The sequence below is a fragment of the Lontra canadensis genome, unplaced genomic scaffold, assembly GCF_010015895.1.
Source record: "Lontra canadensis isolate GAN:19392208 unplaced genomic scaffold, GSC_riverotter_1.0 scaffold245, whole genome shotgun sequence".
Classification (NCBI taxonomy): Eukaryota; Metazoa; Chordata; class Mammalia; order Carnivora; family Mustelidae; genus Lontra; species Lontra canadensis.
Genome location: NW_022631239.1, coordinates 306831 through 321671, shown reverse-complemented (window position 1 = coordinate 321671; position 14841 = coordinate 306831). Strand labels below are relative to the sequence as shown.

The following is a 14841-nucleotide window of genomic DNA, read 5'->3' as shown; positions in this document are numbered from 1 at the left end:
ACTTCATCAAGATCAAAAGCTTTTGCACAGCAAAGGAAACAGTCAACAAAACCAAAAGACAACTGACAGAATGGGAGAAGATATTTGCACACAACACATCAGATAAAGGGCTAGTATGCAAAATCTATAAAGAACTTCTCAAACTCAACACCCAAAGAACAAATAATCCAATCAAGAAATGGGCAGAGGACATGAACAGATATTTCTACAAAGAAGACATCCAGATGGCCAACAGACACATGAAAAAGTGCTCCACATCACTCGGCATCAGGGAAATACAAATCAAAACCACAATGAGATATCACCTCACACCAGTCAGAATGGCTAAAATTAACAAGTCAGGAAACGACAGATGCTGGCGAGGATGCGGAGAAAGGGGAACCCTTCTACACTGTTGGCGGGAATGCAAGCTGGTGCAACCACCCTGGAAAACAGCATGAAGGTTCCTCAAAAAGTTGAAAATAGAGCTACCCTATGACCCAGCAATCGCACTGCTGGGTATTTACCCAGAAGATACAAATGTAGGGATCTGAAGAGGCACGTGCACCCGAATGTTTATAGTAGCAATGTCCACAATAGCCAAAGTATGGAAAGAACCTAGATGTCCATCCACAGATGAATGGATAAAGAAGATGTGCTATATATATACAATGGAATACTATGCAGCCATCAAAAGAAATGAAATCTTGCCATTTGCAATGACATGGATGGAACTAGAGGGTATTATGCTTAGTGAAATAAGTCAATCAGAGAAAGACAATTATCATATGATCTCCCTGTTTTGAGGAAGTTGAGAGGCAATGTGGGGGGGTTTGGGGAGTAGGAAAAGAATAAATGAAACAAGATGGATCAGGAGGAAGACAAACTATAACAGACTCTTAATCTCACAAAACAAACTGAGGGTTGCCAGGAGGAGGGGGGGTAGGGAGAGGGAGGTAGGGTTATGGACATTGAGGAAGGTATGTGCTATGGTGAGTGTTGTGAAGTGTGTAAACCTGGCCATTCACAGACCTGTACCCCTAGGGCTAATAATATATGTTAATTAAAAATTAAAAATTTAAACACATAAATAAATAAAAATAAAAGCCACTGAAGGTTAAACCTCTGCCTTCAGCTCAGGTTATGATCTCAGGGTCCTGGGATCGAGCTCCCTGCTCAGTGGGGAGCCTGCTTCCCCCTCCCCCTCTGTCTGCCTTTCTGCCCCCTTGTGATCTCTCTCTCTGTCAAATAAATAAATAAGGTCTTTAAAAAAATAAAATTAAAAAAAATAAATGCCACTGAAGACTTCAGAGAATTAAAATTAAAACCACAATGAGATACTACCACAAGCTTACCTAAACAACAAAAATGAAAAAGATGAAAGATACCAAGTGTTGCTGAGATTGGAAATACAGCCTGAAACAACCACTTTGAAAAAGTGTTTGGTAGTATCTACTAAGCTCAGCATACACACACACATACTATGACTCAGAAATGCCTGTCTTAGGTATGTGCCCAAGAGAAAGGAAAGTAAGTATCCATCTAAAAGGTAGGTACAAGTATGGACATCCATAGCAACATTAAGTAAAAAAACTAGAAAACACCCAATCCCCATAACAGATATATAGATTAAAATATCTACAATGTAATACTATACACCAATGAGAATGATCTGCAACTACAATGATAATGTAAATCACATACTCAAACACACACACACACATACACACACATACACCCCTATTATGTTGATTTGAAGGAGCCAAATGTAAAAGAGTACATGCTGTATGATTCCAGAAATTTTTTCTTCTAATCTCCCTACTGAGTTTAAGAAAGAGGAAAATCAACACCTCATTTCCTTTCATTTGAAAGTATTTAGTGTCCCCTTATATAACCTTCAGAATAACCTCAGAGAAGCACATATCCTCTGAGCTCTTGAAAAGCGGTGCACTTCATAGAGTACCATATCTGATGGAAAGAAAACTGAGTATAAGCAGGAGATATATCTGACCTGCACCAGACCTAACCCACTAATTCTAGGTGACCTTGGGTAAGTTAAGACAGCTCTGCTTGCCTCACCTGTCAAAAGGGATCAGATCATACCTGCCACCCAACAACCGAGGCCTCAGACACAAAATAATGTCATTCTCATCTTGAAGAGCACTCTGAATTTATAAAAAGAATTCATTGTGGAAGCCCAAGGTATTATTTTAATAGACAAGTTGTCCAATGCATAGTAACTATGATAATCATTTTTTTTGTTTTTTATAATTATTACCTTCTCGTTTTTCTTAAATACCCTCTATGTATTTAAAAAAATGCACACTGAAGCATAGCTTTCACCCAAAGACATGGCCCTGGGGGCACCAGGCTTCCTCAGTCAGTAGAGCATGTGACTCTTGATCCTGGGGTCATGGTTTTGAGTGGGTGCTGAGATTACTTAAAAAAATAAATAAACTTTAAAAAAAACATATAGCTCCAGCCTAACATCACCCAGTATGAGCTGACATAGTTCAATACCTGTTTTTGTTGTTGCTCTTGATGTTGTTTAGATTTTATTTATTCATTTGAGAGAGACAGCATGATTGGAGTTGGGGGGGTGGAGGAGGAGAGGGAGAAGCAGACTCCCCACTGAGTAGGGAGCCCGACACGGGGCTCAATCCCAGGACCCCGAGATTATGACCTGAGCTGAAGGCAGACAGATACTTAACCACCTGAGCCACCCAGGCACCCCCAACACGTGTTTTTTTTAATTCTTCTTAAGTACACTGGTTAGGAATGCAGCCTCTGGAGACAGACTAGGGCCAAACCCTAGTTCTGCCACTTACAAAGTGTGCGAGTGTGAATATTTTACTTCTCCTTGGATTGGCTTCCATCTGCCCTTCCGACCTCATTTCCTACCATCTGTACTCTATCTGCCAGGCTCCAGCCACTCAAGCTCATCATCAGCTCCTGGAACAAATGATTGGCCACACACATCACAAATCAAGAGGCCAGCCTAGGCCTAGTTGCCTCTTGTCCTTCAAGACTCACCTCAAATGCCACTTCCTGAGAAAGAACTTTATGGACAGCCCAATCTAAGTAATCCCTGGCCCATCATTTTCTCTTTTGTGTATGTGTTTACCTTCCTAAAGCCCATATGGAACTGACCCACTTATGATCTAACAGCTTATTGCCAGTTTTCCCGAATCTGAATGAAAGCTCCAGGGACTCTGCCTATCTTGTTCTCTGTGCTATATTCCCAATACCTAGTTTAAGGCCTCACATATAAATCACTAAAAATGTATGACCTAAATGAAGGAATTACTACCTATTTGACACACAGGAGCAGACAAAGATATTTGACAAAGAAATTAGATGCCAAAGATTCAAAATTTTAAGAACATTTTGTTGTAAATCCAGAGTTCTTTACAAATTGGAATGAGCCAGAACCAACTATTTGAACCAAATTATTCAAAATTTAAACCCTTCCCACCTACCTCCCTGTTTGGGATACAGCAGACCTAGGGTGAGCCCAGGAATCTGCAGTTTCCACCAACACTCCCTGACAATTTTGATGAAGTGGTCCATGAACCACACTTGGCAAAATCCTGACCTAAACATCTGATATTTGTGTAACATTAATGCATACCATGCAGATTATGTGATATGAAGGGCATCTCCATTAATATAATTACTCAAAGGGGGCACTGGTCCTTCCCTCCCACCTATGACTACAGATTGCTTTCCCACATAAAATCACACTTAAACTCAACAATATTCCTGTGTAGTGGGAGGAATTGGGTATCACTTTACTAAAGTATAGATGAGGCTGGTGGAAGGGCAGTGACTTACCTAACGTTTCCCAATGATGGGAACCCGATATCTTCATTCTTGCTCCAGGAAATTGACTAGCACACTGGACATTATACTTGGTTCTTCTCTATCAGCTCCTGTTTGGAGGGCCTACAGTCCACACCTTTCTCTGATGTTCTACTAGAAGGGAAAGTCAAGGGATCAGACAGCAGTTGGAATAGAGAAAAAAGTGAGAGGAAGGGAAAGCACATGAAAGACAGGGAAAAAGGGTGAACACAAACTTGCCTGTCCCCACTCAGTTCACAGAAAGCTGTGCAATGATGTATAGCCCCCTCCCACACACACAAGTGACACTGAAGCTCTCACATCATGGAAATGGGGGCTCATCCCTGCTTGCTGTTCCATATCCAAGTACTCTCTCTGGTAGTTATACTATGATGTTTATGTCAGAGGTGGCATCACATTGACAGAATTAAGGAGGCCAAGTTGGAAAAGGCAATTAGCATTTAGAGGGCCTACTAAATGCCACTCAATATAAGTTGTTATTTTCAGACTTTTTTCTTTAAATCCTCAAAGTATTGCTCTAACATGGGCAATGTTGCTTTCTTTCTATAGACAGGGAAATACTCAAGCTCAGAAAGTAAAAAGTCGATACTCGATACTCAAAGACCCCTAAGGAAGTGACAAATGGACAGAGAAGCCAATCTGAAGAAGCTTTGGATGGCAGGACCTCAGCTTGAGCAAGTAGACCACTGCACAACTTGCTACCCAAAATAAGCAAAGAGAGCCTGTGCAGATGACTGGACTGAAGGAAAAAGAGGCCAAGACTCAATAGCAGAGCACATACAATACACACAGGAAACACAAGCAGAAGCTCCAGGCCCTGGGGAGCAGAGGACACTACACTGCAGGGCACTACAGGACCTCTTCTTTTTAAGGCTATTATCATTCAGAACAAGAGAATTAGTAGACTTTCCTAACATACAGAAACACACAGAAAGTGGGACAAAATGAGGAGATAAAGAAACATCTCCTAAAGGAAAGAACAGGACCAAACCACAACAAGAGACCAAAGTGAAACAGGTACAAGTCGTATGTCTGATAGAGAACTTAAAGTAATGTTTGTAAAGATACTCACTGGAATGGAGAAAAGAGTAGAGGACGTTAGGAAGACCCTTTACACAGAGATTAAAAAAAAAAGAACCAATCAGAGATCAAGTACACAATAAATGAAATTAAAATTAAAAATACACTTGATTGAATAAATAGCAAGCAAGGTAAAGCAGAGGAACAAGTGACTTAATGACCCAGAAGACAGAGCAATGGAAAATAACCAAGCTGAACAAAGGAGGGGAAAGAAAATTATGCAAATTGAGAATGGTCTTAGGGAACTCAGTGACTCCATCAAGTGTAATAACATCTTCATTACTAGGATCTCAGCAGAAGAAGAGAGAGAAAGGGGCAGAAATTTTATGTGAAGAAATAATAGCTGAAAATTTCACTAGTCTGGGAAAAGAAGCACATATCTAGATCCACGAGGCATAGAGATCCACTCCCCTCCAAATTCACCCCAAGGAGGTCCACACCAAGACATATAGTAATTAAAAGGTCAAAAAGGAGCAACAGGGTACCTGGGTGGCTCAGCTGGTTGAGCGTCTGCCTTTGGCTCATGTCGTGATCTCAGGGTCCTGGGATCAAGTCCCACATCAGGCTTCCTGCTCAGTGAGGAGCCTGCTTCTCCCTCTGCTTCTGCTCCTTCTCCCTGCTCATGCCCTCTCTCTCACTCTCTCTTAAATGAACTAATAAAATCTTTTTTTAAAAAAAGGAGCAATAAAGAAAAAATTTTTAGAGCAGCAAGAGAAGACAGTTACATAAAAGGAAATCCCCATGGGGCGCCTGGGTGGCTTAGTCAGTTAAGCATCTGCCTTCCACTCAGGTCCTGATCTCAGAGTCCTGGGATTGAGTCCCACATTGGGCTCCCTGCTCTGTGGGGAGTCTGCTTCTCTCACTACCTCTGCCTCCCTCTCTCCATTTCTCATGAATAAATAAATAAAATATTTTAAGAAGAAAAGGGGATATCCCCATAAGCTTATCAGTGAATTTTTTAGCAGGAACTTTCTAAGCTAGAAGGGAGTGTTATGATATATTCGAAGTGCTGAATGGGAAAAATCTGCAGCCAAGAATACTCTATCCAGCAATGCTATCATTCGGAATAGAAGTAGAGATAAAGAGTTTCTCAGACAAACAAAAACTAAAGGAGTTTGTGACCACTAAGCAGCCCTTCAACAAATATTAAAGGGGACTCTGAGTAGAAAGGAAAATAACAAGTGAGAGTATAAAAAGTAAAAAACACAAAAGCAATAAAAATAAATATTACTGTAAAAATCAGGCAAGGAATTCATAAAACAGAAGGTTATAAAATGTGACATGACATACCTAAAACATGGGAGGAAGAGGAGTAAAGAATGAGTTTAAGCAACCATCAAGATAATATAGACTGCTATATGCAGAAGATATTACATACAAACCTAATGGCAAACACAAATCAAAAACCAGTAATTGATATGCAAAAAATGAAGGAAAGGAATCCAAGTATATCACTAAAGAAAGCCAACAAACCATGAAAGAGAGCAAGAGAAGAATCATGGAAAATCTATAGAAAAAAAAAACACACAAAACAAGGAACAAAATGCCAATAAATACGTATCTGTAAATAATTACTTTGAATGTAAATGGACTAAACACTCCAATCAAAAGACACAGGATGACAGAGTGGATAAATAAAACAAGACCTGGGGTTCCTGGGTGTCTCATCCAGTTGAGTGTCCAACTCTTGATTTTAGCTCAGGTCTTGATCTCACGGTCGTTGAGTCCAGGTCCACATGGGGCTCCACGCTGGGTATGGAGCCTACTCAAAAAAAAAAAAAAAAAAAGACCATCTATGTACTGAATATAAGAGGCTTGTTTCAGACCAAAACACACCTACAGATTAAAATTAAGGGGATGGAGAAACATCTATCATGAAAATGGATACCAAAAGAAAGCCAGGGTAGCAATATTTATATAAGAAAAAATAGACTTTAAAACAAAGATTAACAAAAGACAAATAAGGACACTATATAATAACAAAGGGAACAATCCAACAAGAAGATATACAAATTATAAATAATTATGCACCCAACATGGGAGCATCAAAATGTATAAAGCAGTTAATAACAAACATAAAAGAAATAATCAATAGTCATACAATAGTAATAGGGGACTTTAACACATAACTTTCATTGATGGACCAATCATCCAAACAGAAAATCAAGGAAACAGTGATTTTGAATGCACCACATGGATTTAACAGACATATTCAGAACATTCTATCTTAAAACAGCAGAATATACATTCTTTTCAAGTGCACATGGAAAATCTCCAGAACAGATCACATATTAAACCACAAAACAAGTCTCAACAAATACAGAAAAAAAAGAAAGAAAAAAAAAAGCCCAAAGTCATACTATGCATTTTTTCTGACCAAAATGCTATGACTAGAAATCAACCACAGGAAAAAACTTGGAAAGATCATAAAATACATGGAGGTTAAATAACATGCTACTAAACAATGAATGGGTCAACATAGAAATCAAAGAAGAAATAAAAAATGACATGAAAACAAATGAAAATGCAAGCACAACAGTCTAAAATCTTTGGGATGCAGCAAATGTGGTTCTAAGAGGGAAATTTATAGCAACACAGGCGTACCTCATGAAGCAAGAAAAATCTCCAATAAACAACCTAACCCTATACCTAAAAGAGCTAGAAAAAGAACAAACAAAACCCCAAACCAGCAAAATGATGGAAAAAACAGATCAGAGCAGAAATAAATGATATAGAAATTTAAAAAGAAAACAACAGAATAGATCAATGAAACCAGGAGCTGGTTCTTTGAAAAGATCAACAAAATTGATAAACCTATAGCAAGAGTCATTTAAAAAAGAGAGATGACTCAAACAAAATTACTAATAAAAGAGGAGAAATAACAACCAACAGGGCACCTGGGTGGCTCAGTGGGTTAAAGCCTCTGCCTTCGGCTCGGGTCGTGGTCCCAGGGTCCTGGGATCGAGCCCCACATCGGGCTCTCTGCTCAGCGGGGAGTCTGCTTCCCTTCCTCTCTCTCTCTGCCTGCTTCTCTGCCTACTTGTGATCTCTGTCTGTCAAATAAATAAATAAATAAAACCTTTAAAAAAAATTTAAAAAAGAGAGACAACTCAAACAAAATTACTAACGAAAGAAGAGAAATAACAACCAACGGGGCGCCTGGGTGGCTCAGTGGGTTAAGCCTCTGCTTTTGGCCCAGGTCATGATCTCAAAGTCCTGGGATTGAGCCCCACATCGGGCTCTCTGCTGGGCAGGGAGCCTGCTTCCCCCTCTCTCTCTGCCTGCCTCTCTGCTTACTTGTGATCTCTCTGTCAAATAAATAAATAAAATCTTTTAAAAAAAAAGAAATGTTTCATTTCTATGCACCAAAAACAAAGCAGCAGAAAGAGAAATTAAGAAAACAATTCCATCTACAATTATACCCAAAACAATAAGATACCCAGAAATAAACCTAACCAAAGAGGTAAAGGATCTATACTCTGAAAACTATAAAACATTGATGAAAGAAATTGATGACACAAAGAAATGGAAAGACATTCTATGTTCATGGATTGGAAGAATAAATATTGTTAAAATGTTTATATTACCCCAAGCAATGTACAGATTTAATGCAATCCCTATCAAAATACCAACAGTATTTTTCACAGAACTATAACAAGTAATCCTAAAATTTGTATCGAACCACAAAAGATCCCAAATAGCTAAAGCAATCTTGAAAATGAAAAGCAAAGCTGGAGGCTTCACAATTCCAGACCTCAAGCTATAGTACAAAGCTATACTAATCAAGACAGTATGATACTAAGGAGCACCTAGCTGGCTCCATCAATAGAGTGTGGGACTCTTGATCTCAGGGTCATGAGTTCAAGCCCCATGTTGGGCATGGAGTCTACTTAAAAATAAAAAAGAAAAAAACATGGTATGGTACTGGCACAAGTCAAAGGAACAGAATATAAACCCCAGAAATAAACCCACAATTATATGGTCAATCTTCAACAAAGCAGGAAAAAATATCCAACGGGAAAAAGACAGGCTCTTCAACAAATAGTGTTGGGAAAACTGGACAGCAACATCCAAAACAATGAAACTAGACCACTTTCTTACACCATACACAAAAATTAATTTAAAATGGATTAAAGACCTAAATGTGAGACCTGACACCATAAAAATCCTAGAACACAAGCAGTAACTTCTTTGACATCAGCTATAGCAAATTCTTTCTAGATATGTCTCCTGAATCAAGGGAAACAAAAGTAAAAATAAACTATCAGGACTACATCAGAATAAAAAGCTTCTGCACAATGAAGGAAACAATCAGCAAAACTAAAAGGCAACCAATGGAATGGGAGAAGATATTTGCAAATGACATCTCTGATAAAAGGTTAGTGTGAAAATATTAAAGAACATATAAAACTTAAGACCCAAAAAACAAATAACCCCATTAAAAAATAGGCAGAAGACATGAATAGACATTTCTCCAAAGAAGACATCCAGATAGCCAACGGACACATGAAAAGATGCTCAACATCACACATCATCAGGGAAATGCAAATCAAAACTACAATGAGCTATTACCTCACACCTGTCACAATGCCTAAAATCAAAAACAGAAGAAACAAGTATTGGTGAGGATGTGGAGAAAAGGGAACCTTCCTGCAATATTGGTGGGAGTGCAAACTGGTATAGCCACTATGGAAAACAGTATGAAGTTTCCTCAAAAAATTAAAAATAGAAATACCCTACAATCTAGGAATCACACTATTGGCTATTTCCCCCCAAAAATACAAAAACAGGAGTACATGGCTGGCTCAGTCAGTACATCATCTGACTCTTGATCTCCCGATTGTGAGTTCAAGCCCCATGTTGGGTGTGGAGCTTACTTAAAAAGTAAAACAAAACAAAACAAAAAACTCCACTAATTCAAAGGAATGCATGCACCCCCTACGTTTATTGTAGCACTATTCACAATAACCAAACTAGGGAAGCATCCCAAGTGTCCATCAACATATGAATAGATAAAGATGTGATATATACATACATATACAATGGATATTATTCAACCATAAGAAGGAATGAAATCTTGCCACTTGCCACATGGATACAACTACAGAGTATAACGCTGAGCAAAATAAGTCAGAGAAAGACAAATACCATAGGATTTCACTGATATGTGGAGTTTAAGAGACAAAAGAGGGGCATCTGGGTGGCTCAGATGGTTAAGCATCTCTCTTTGGCTCAGGTTATGTTTGCCAGGTACTGGGATTGAGCCCCACATCCGGATCCCAGCTCAGCGGGAAGTCTACTTCTCCCTCTCCCTCTGACTCTCCCTCTGCTTGTGCTCTCTCTGTCTCTCTCTCAAATGAATAAATAAAATCTTTTAAAAAAAAGGAAACAAATGAGCAAATGAAGAAAAAAATGAGAGAAACAAACCAAGACATACACTTGTAGGTATAAAGAACAATCTGATGGTTACCAGAGGCAATGTGGGTGGGGGGGGTGGAGGAAATAGGAGATGGAGATTAAAGAGTACACTTATCAGATGAAAAAAATAAAACAAAATGATTAAAGTTTTACATAAGGTATGAAATTAATAACATTTAGTTTTTTAAAGAAAAAGGAAAGCAACACTTGGTAACTATCATAGTAACAAATGATCCAGGCAACAGATCTGAGTGCATCAGTCTGCATCAGATCCCACAGCAGTCACTGAGTCACCATGGTAAACATATTGGCCAGGGAAAGCTAGGAAAAAAACAAACAGCAACCACCCTGATTTGGTTCCTATCATGTGCTAGGAATTGGGCTGGACTGACATAACACACAATAATTCACCCGTCAAGTATTCCTGACAATATATTCCCAGCAGCTTTAGTAATATATACATATGTGCATACATATGTACCCACATTCACATATGCTTCTTCCTCTTCTCTCCCCACTCGAGATCCCAAGAATTCATTATAGTGGAATATCTGGGGAGTAAAAAAGAAAAACACTACAATTCAATGGATTCAATTCTAAATACACATACAAACTTGAAAACTACTAAACTATTTTTTTCAGATGAACTGTAGACTTGTCTTTGGGACATTTTTCTCCCTAGTTTCAATACATTGCCAATAACCTCTAAAAGCTGATATAAAAATACAAACAAATGCATGTTATGCATCAAGTACTTTTTCCACTGCAGAGCAAGTAGCCTGAGCTTTCAACCAAAAAGATTCCTTGATGGCTATTTTTCAACATTTTGGCTTCTGACAGTTTAGTGAAAATATATGTGTAAATTGCAATTAAAAGATAGTGTCATTTGGATACCTGGGTGGCTCAGTCATTAAGTGTCTGCCTTCAGCTCAGGTCATGATCCCAGGGTCCTGGAATTGAGCCCCGCTTCAGGCTCCCTGCTCGGCGGGAAGCCTGCTTCTCCCTCTCCCACTCCCCCTGCTTGTGTTCTCTCTCTGGCTGTCTCTCTCTGTCAAATAAATAAAATCTTTAAAAAATAATAAAAATAGAAATAAAAAATACTATCATTCATGATAGTACCAAAAAGTATAAAATACTTAGGAATCATCTCTCTACTTATATGTAAAGGTAGGTACATTGAGCAGTACAAAACACTGCTGACAGAAATTAAAGATCCAACTAAATGGAGGGACATACCATTTTCATGTGTCAGAACACTAGTATTATTAAGATGTCTGTTCTGCCACAACTTATCAACAGATTCACTGTAATCCTAATAAAAATCCTAGCACACATTTTGTTTTTAAGAAACTAAGAAGTTGATTCTAAAATTCATGTTGAAATGTAAAGGACCTAGATTATAAGAACAACTTTGAAAAAGAACAAATAAGATTGTGCTATTTACAACATGGATGGACCCAGAGGGTATTATGCTAAGTGAAGCAAGTCAGACTAAGACAGACAAACACCATATGATTTCACTCATATGTGGAATCTAAAAAAGCAAATGAATAAACAAAGAGCAGAATCAGACCTATAAATACAGAGAACAAACTGATGGTTGCTGGAGGGGAGGGGGTTGGAGGATGGACAAAATGGGTGAAGGGGAATAGGAGATACAGGCTTACAGCTATGGAATGAATAGGTCATGGGAATAAAAGGCACAGCATAATCAACAGCTTTGTAATAGTGTTTGAATGGGGAGAGATGGTAGCTATATTTGTGATGAACACAGAATAATGTATAAACTTCTTCAATCACTATGTTGTACACCTGAAACTAGTGTGACATTGTGTGTCAACTACTCAAATTCTTTAAAAAAAAGAACAAAGCTGGAAGATCAAAACTACCTGATTTCAAGAGTTATGATAAAACCTTCAGTAACCAGAACAATGTGGTATTGGCATCAAGGTAGACAGGAAGAAGATCAAAGGAACAGAATAAAGCGTCCAGAGTTCACACCCATATGAACAACTGACTTTTGACAAAATTGCAAAGGCAATTCAGTGGAGAGAGGACAGTCTTTCAACAAATGGAGTTGAGACAGGTGCGTATCCATATGCACAGTCATCCATGTATTTTACCATATACAAACATCAACTCAAAATGGATCATAGACCTAAATATAAAACCCAAAACTTCTAAAAGAAAACAAAGGAGAGGGGCACCTGGGTAGCTCAGTCGTTTAGCATCTGCCTTTGGCTCAGGTCATGATCCCAGGGTCCTGGGATGGAGCCCTGTGTCAGGCTCCCTGCTCCGTGGGAAGCCTGCTTCTCCCTCTCCCACTCCCCCTGCTTATGTTCCCGATCTCACTGTCTCTCTGTCAAATAAATGAATAAAATCTTAATTTAAAAAAAAGAAAAGAAAAAGAAAGGAAAAAAATCCTTATGACCTTGGGTTAGGTGAAGATTTCATAGATGCGAAATCAAAACTATAATTAGTAAGTGAACAAATCAATAAACTGGACTTCCTCAAAGTTAAAAATTTCTGCACTTCCAAAGACACTATTGAGAGAATTAAAAGATAAGCCACTGACCGGGAGAAAATATTTGTAAATTAGAACTCTGATAAAGGACTTGTATCCAGAATACAGAATTTCTCACAAAGGTCATTAACAAGAAAACAGTTACTCTAACAAATAAATGGGCAAAAAAAAAATTTGAATAGACACTCCATTAAAAAAGATACATAAATGTTTGGGCACCTGGGTGGCTCAGTGGGTTAAGCCTCTGCCTTTGGCTCAGGTCATGATCTCAGGGTCCTGGGACGGGATCGAGTCCTGCATCAGGCTCTCTGCTCCACAGGGAGCCTGCTTCCTCCTCTCTCTCTCTCTGCCTGCCTCTCTGCCTACTTGTGATCTCTGTCTGTCAAGTAAATAAATAAAATATATTTGAAAAAGATACATAAATGTTAAATAAGCACTTGAAAAGATGTTAAACAACTTTTCTCAAATATTCAAATCCATTAGGGAAATATAAATAAAAACTACAACATACCACTACACCCTTCTAAGAACAGCCAAATTAAAAAAACTGACCATACCAAGTCCTGGCAGCGTTGTGGAGGATGGAACTCTCATACACTGCTAATGGCAATGAGAAATGTTGCCAACACTTTGGAAAACAGTTTGCCAGTTTCTTGAAATGTCAATCTTACAACTACTATATGTCCCAGCCATTGTACTCATAAGTATTTACCCTAGAGAAAGAAAATGTTATGTCCAAATGAAGACACATATACAAATATTCATAGCAGCTTTATTTATAAGAGCCCAAAATTGGAAGGCAGCTATGCTCACCACTATACCACCAATGCAGAGAGCCCCAAATCGGAAACAACCCAAATATTCATGACCAGGTAAATGGACAGAATAAATTGTGATACATCCGTACAATGGAATATTCGTCAATCATAAAAAAGGAGGAACTATCGATACATGCAACAAATGGATAAATCTAGAAATAATTAGGTTGTAGGAAACAAGACACAAAAAATACACACTGAATATTCTATTCACATACAACTGTAAGAAAAGAAATCTAACCCATACTGACAGAAGATCAGTAGTTGCCTGGGAATGGCGTAGGGTGATGTGGAGAGAAAGAGGCTGGAGAGAGGTAGATGGGGGCATTACCAAAGGGGCACAAAGAATGTTTTTAAGGTGACTGATATGTTCATTACCTTGACTGTATTAGTATTAGATTCAAAGGTACATACATGTATCAAAGTTTATCAAAGCATATACTTTAAGTATGCAGTGGATTGTATGTCAATCATACATCAATAAAGTACTTTACATATATTTATATATTCAAATTCTCTGATGCAATTAAATAAATCAGGGAAAAGATTTCCACAACTGTGTTCTTGTAACATTAGCAGATCCACACACTGTCTTACCAAATTTGTCCATGCTACATATAACCAAAATAGAAATAATCATTTTAGTGAAATATATCCAAATACTTAGGGAAAGTTGATGTCCATATCCTTCTAAAGTATGGAAATAAAAATATTATATTCTAGGAAAATAATCATAATGATATTGAAGTGTAACTGGTTATTTTAGGGAATATAGCTGAGTATCATTATAAGAGGGCAAATGCTAGGGTAATAATTATCTTTCTTATGTTAAGTTCTAGGGGTACCTGGGTGGCTCAGTTGGTTGAGAGTCTGCCTCTTGGTTTCAGCTGGGGTCCTAGTCTTGGGGTCCTTGGATCGAGTTCCACGTTGGGCTCTGCACTCAGTGAGGAGTCTGCTTGTCCCTCTCCCTCTGCTACTCCCCTTGCTCTCTCTCTGAAACAAGTGGATAAAATCTTTAAAATAATAATAATAACAATAACAATATAATAACAGTAATAATAATAGTTTCTTGTCACTGATATCTTTAACTAACACTTGGAAATTTTCTGGCTCTTTAAAACATTTCATTATATAATGGGAAAAAATCATGGGCACCAGAGA

General features: G+C 38.3%; 1 long non-coding RNA gene across 2 annotated transcripts in view; it reads right to left on the bottom strand.

Moving 5' to 3' along the window:
• LOC116862464 overlaps window positions 1–14563 on the bottom strand; it is a 30791-nt gene extending 16228 nt beyond the window's left edge. The window contains exons 1-3 of one of the 2 annotated variants that reach the window (XR_004381638.1): window positions 14526–14563; window positions 10824–10889; window positions 3814–3954 (exon numbers count right to left, since the gene is read on the bottom strand). This is a non-coding gene — a long non-coding RNA (uncharacterized LOC116862464). Of the gene's footprint in view, window positions 1–3813; window positions 3955–10823; window positions 10890–12545; window positions 12587–14525 lie in introns of those variants that run through there. The other variant, XR_004381639.1, reaches the window with a different exon arrangement.
• Window positions 14564–14841: the final 278 nt, after the last annotated feature.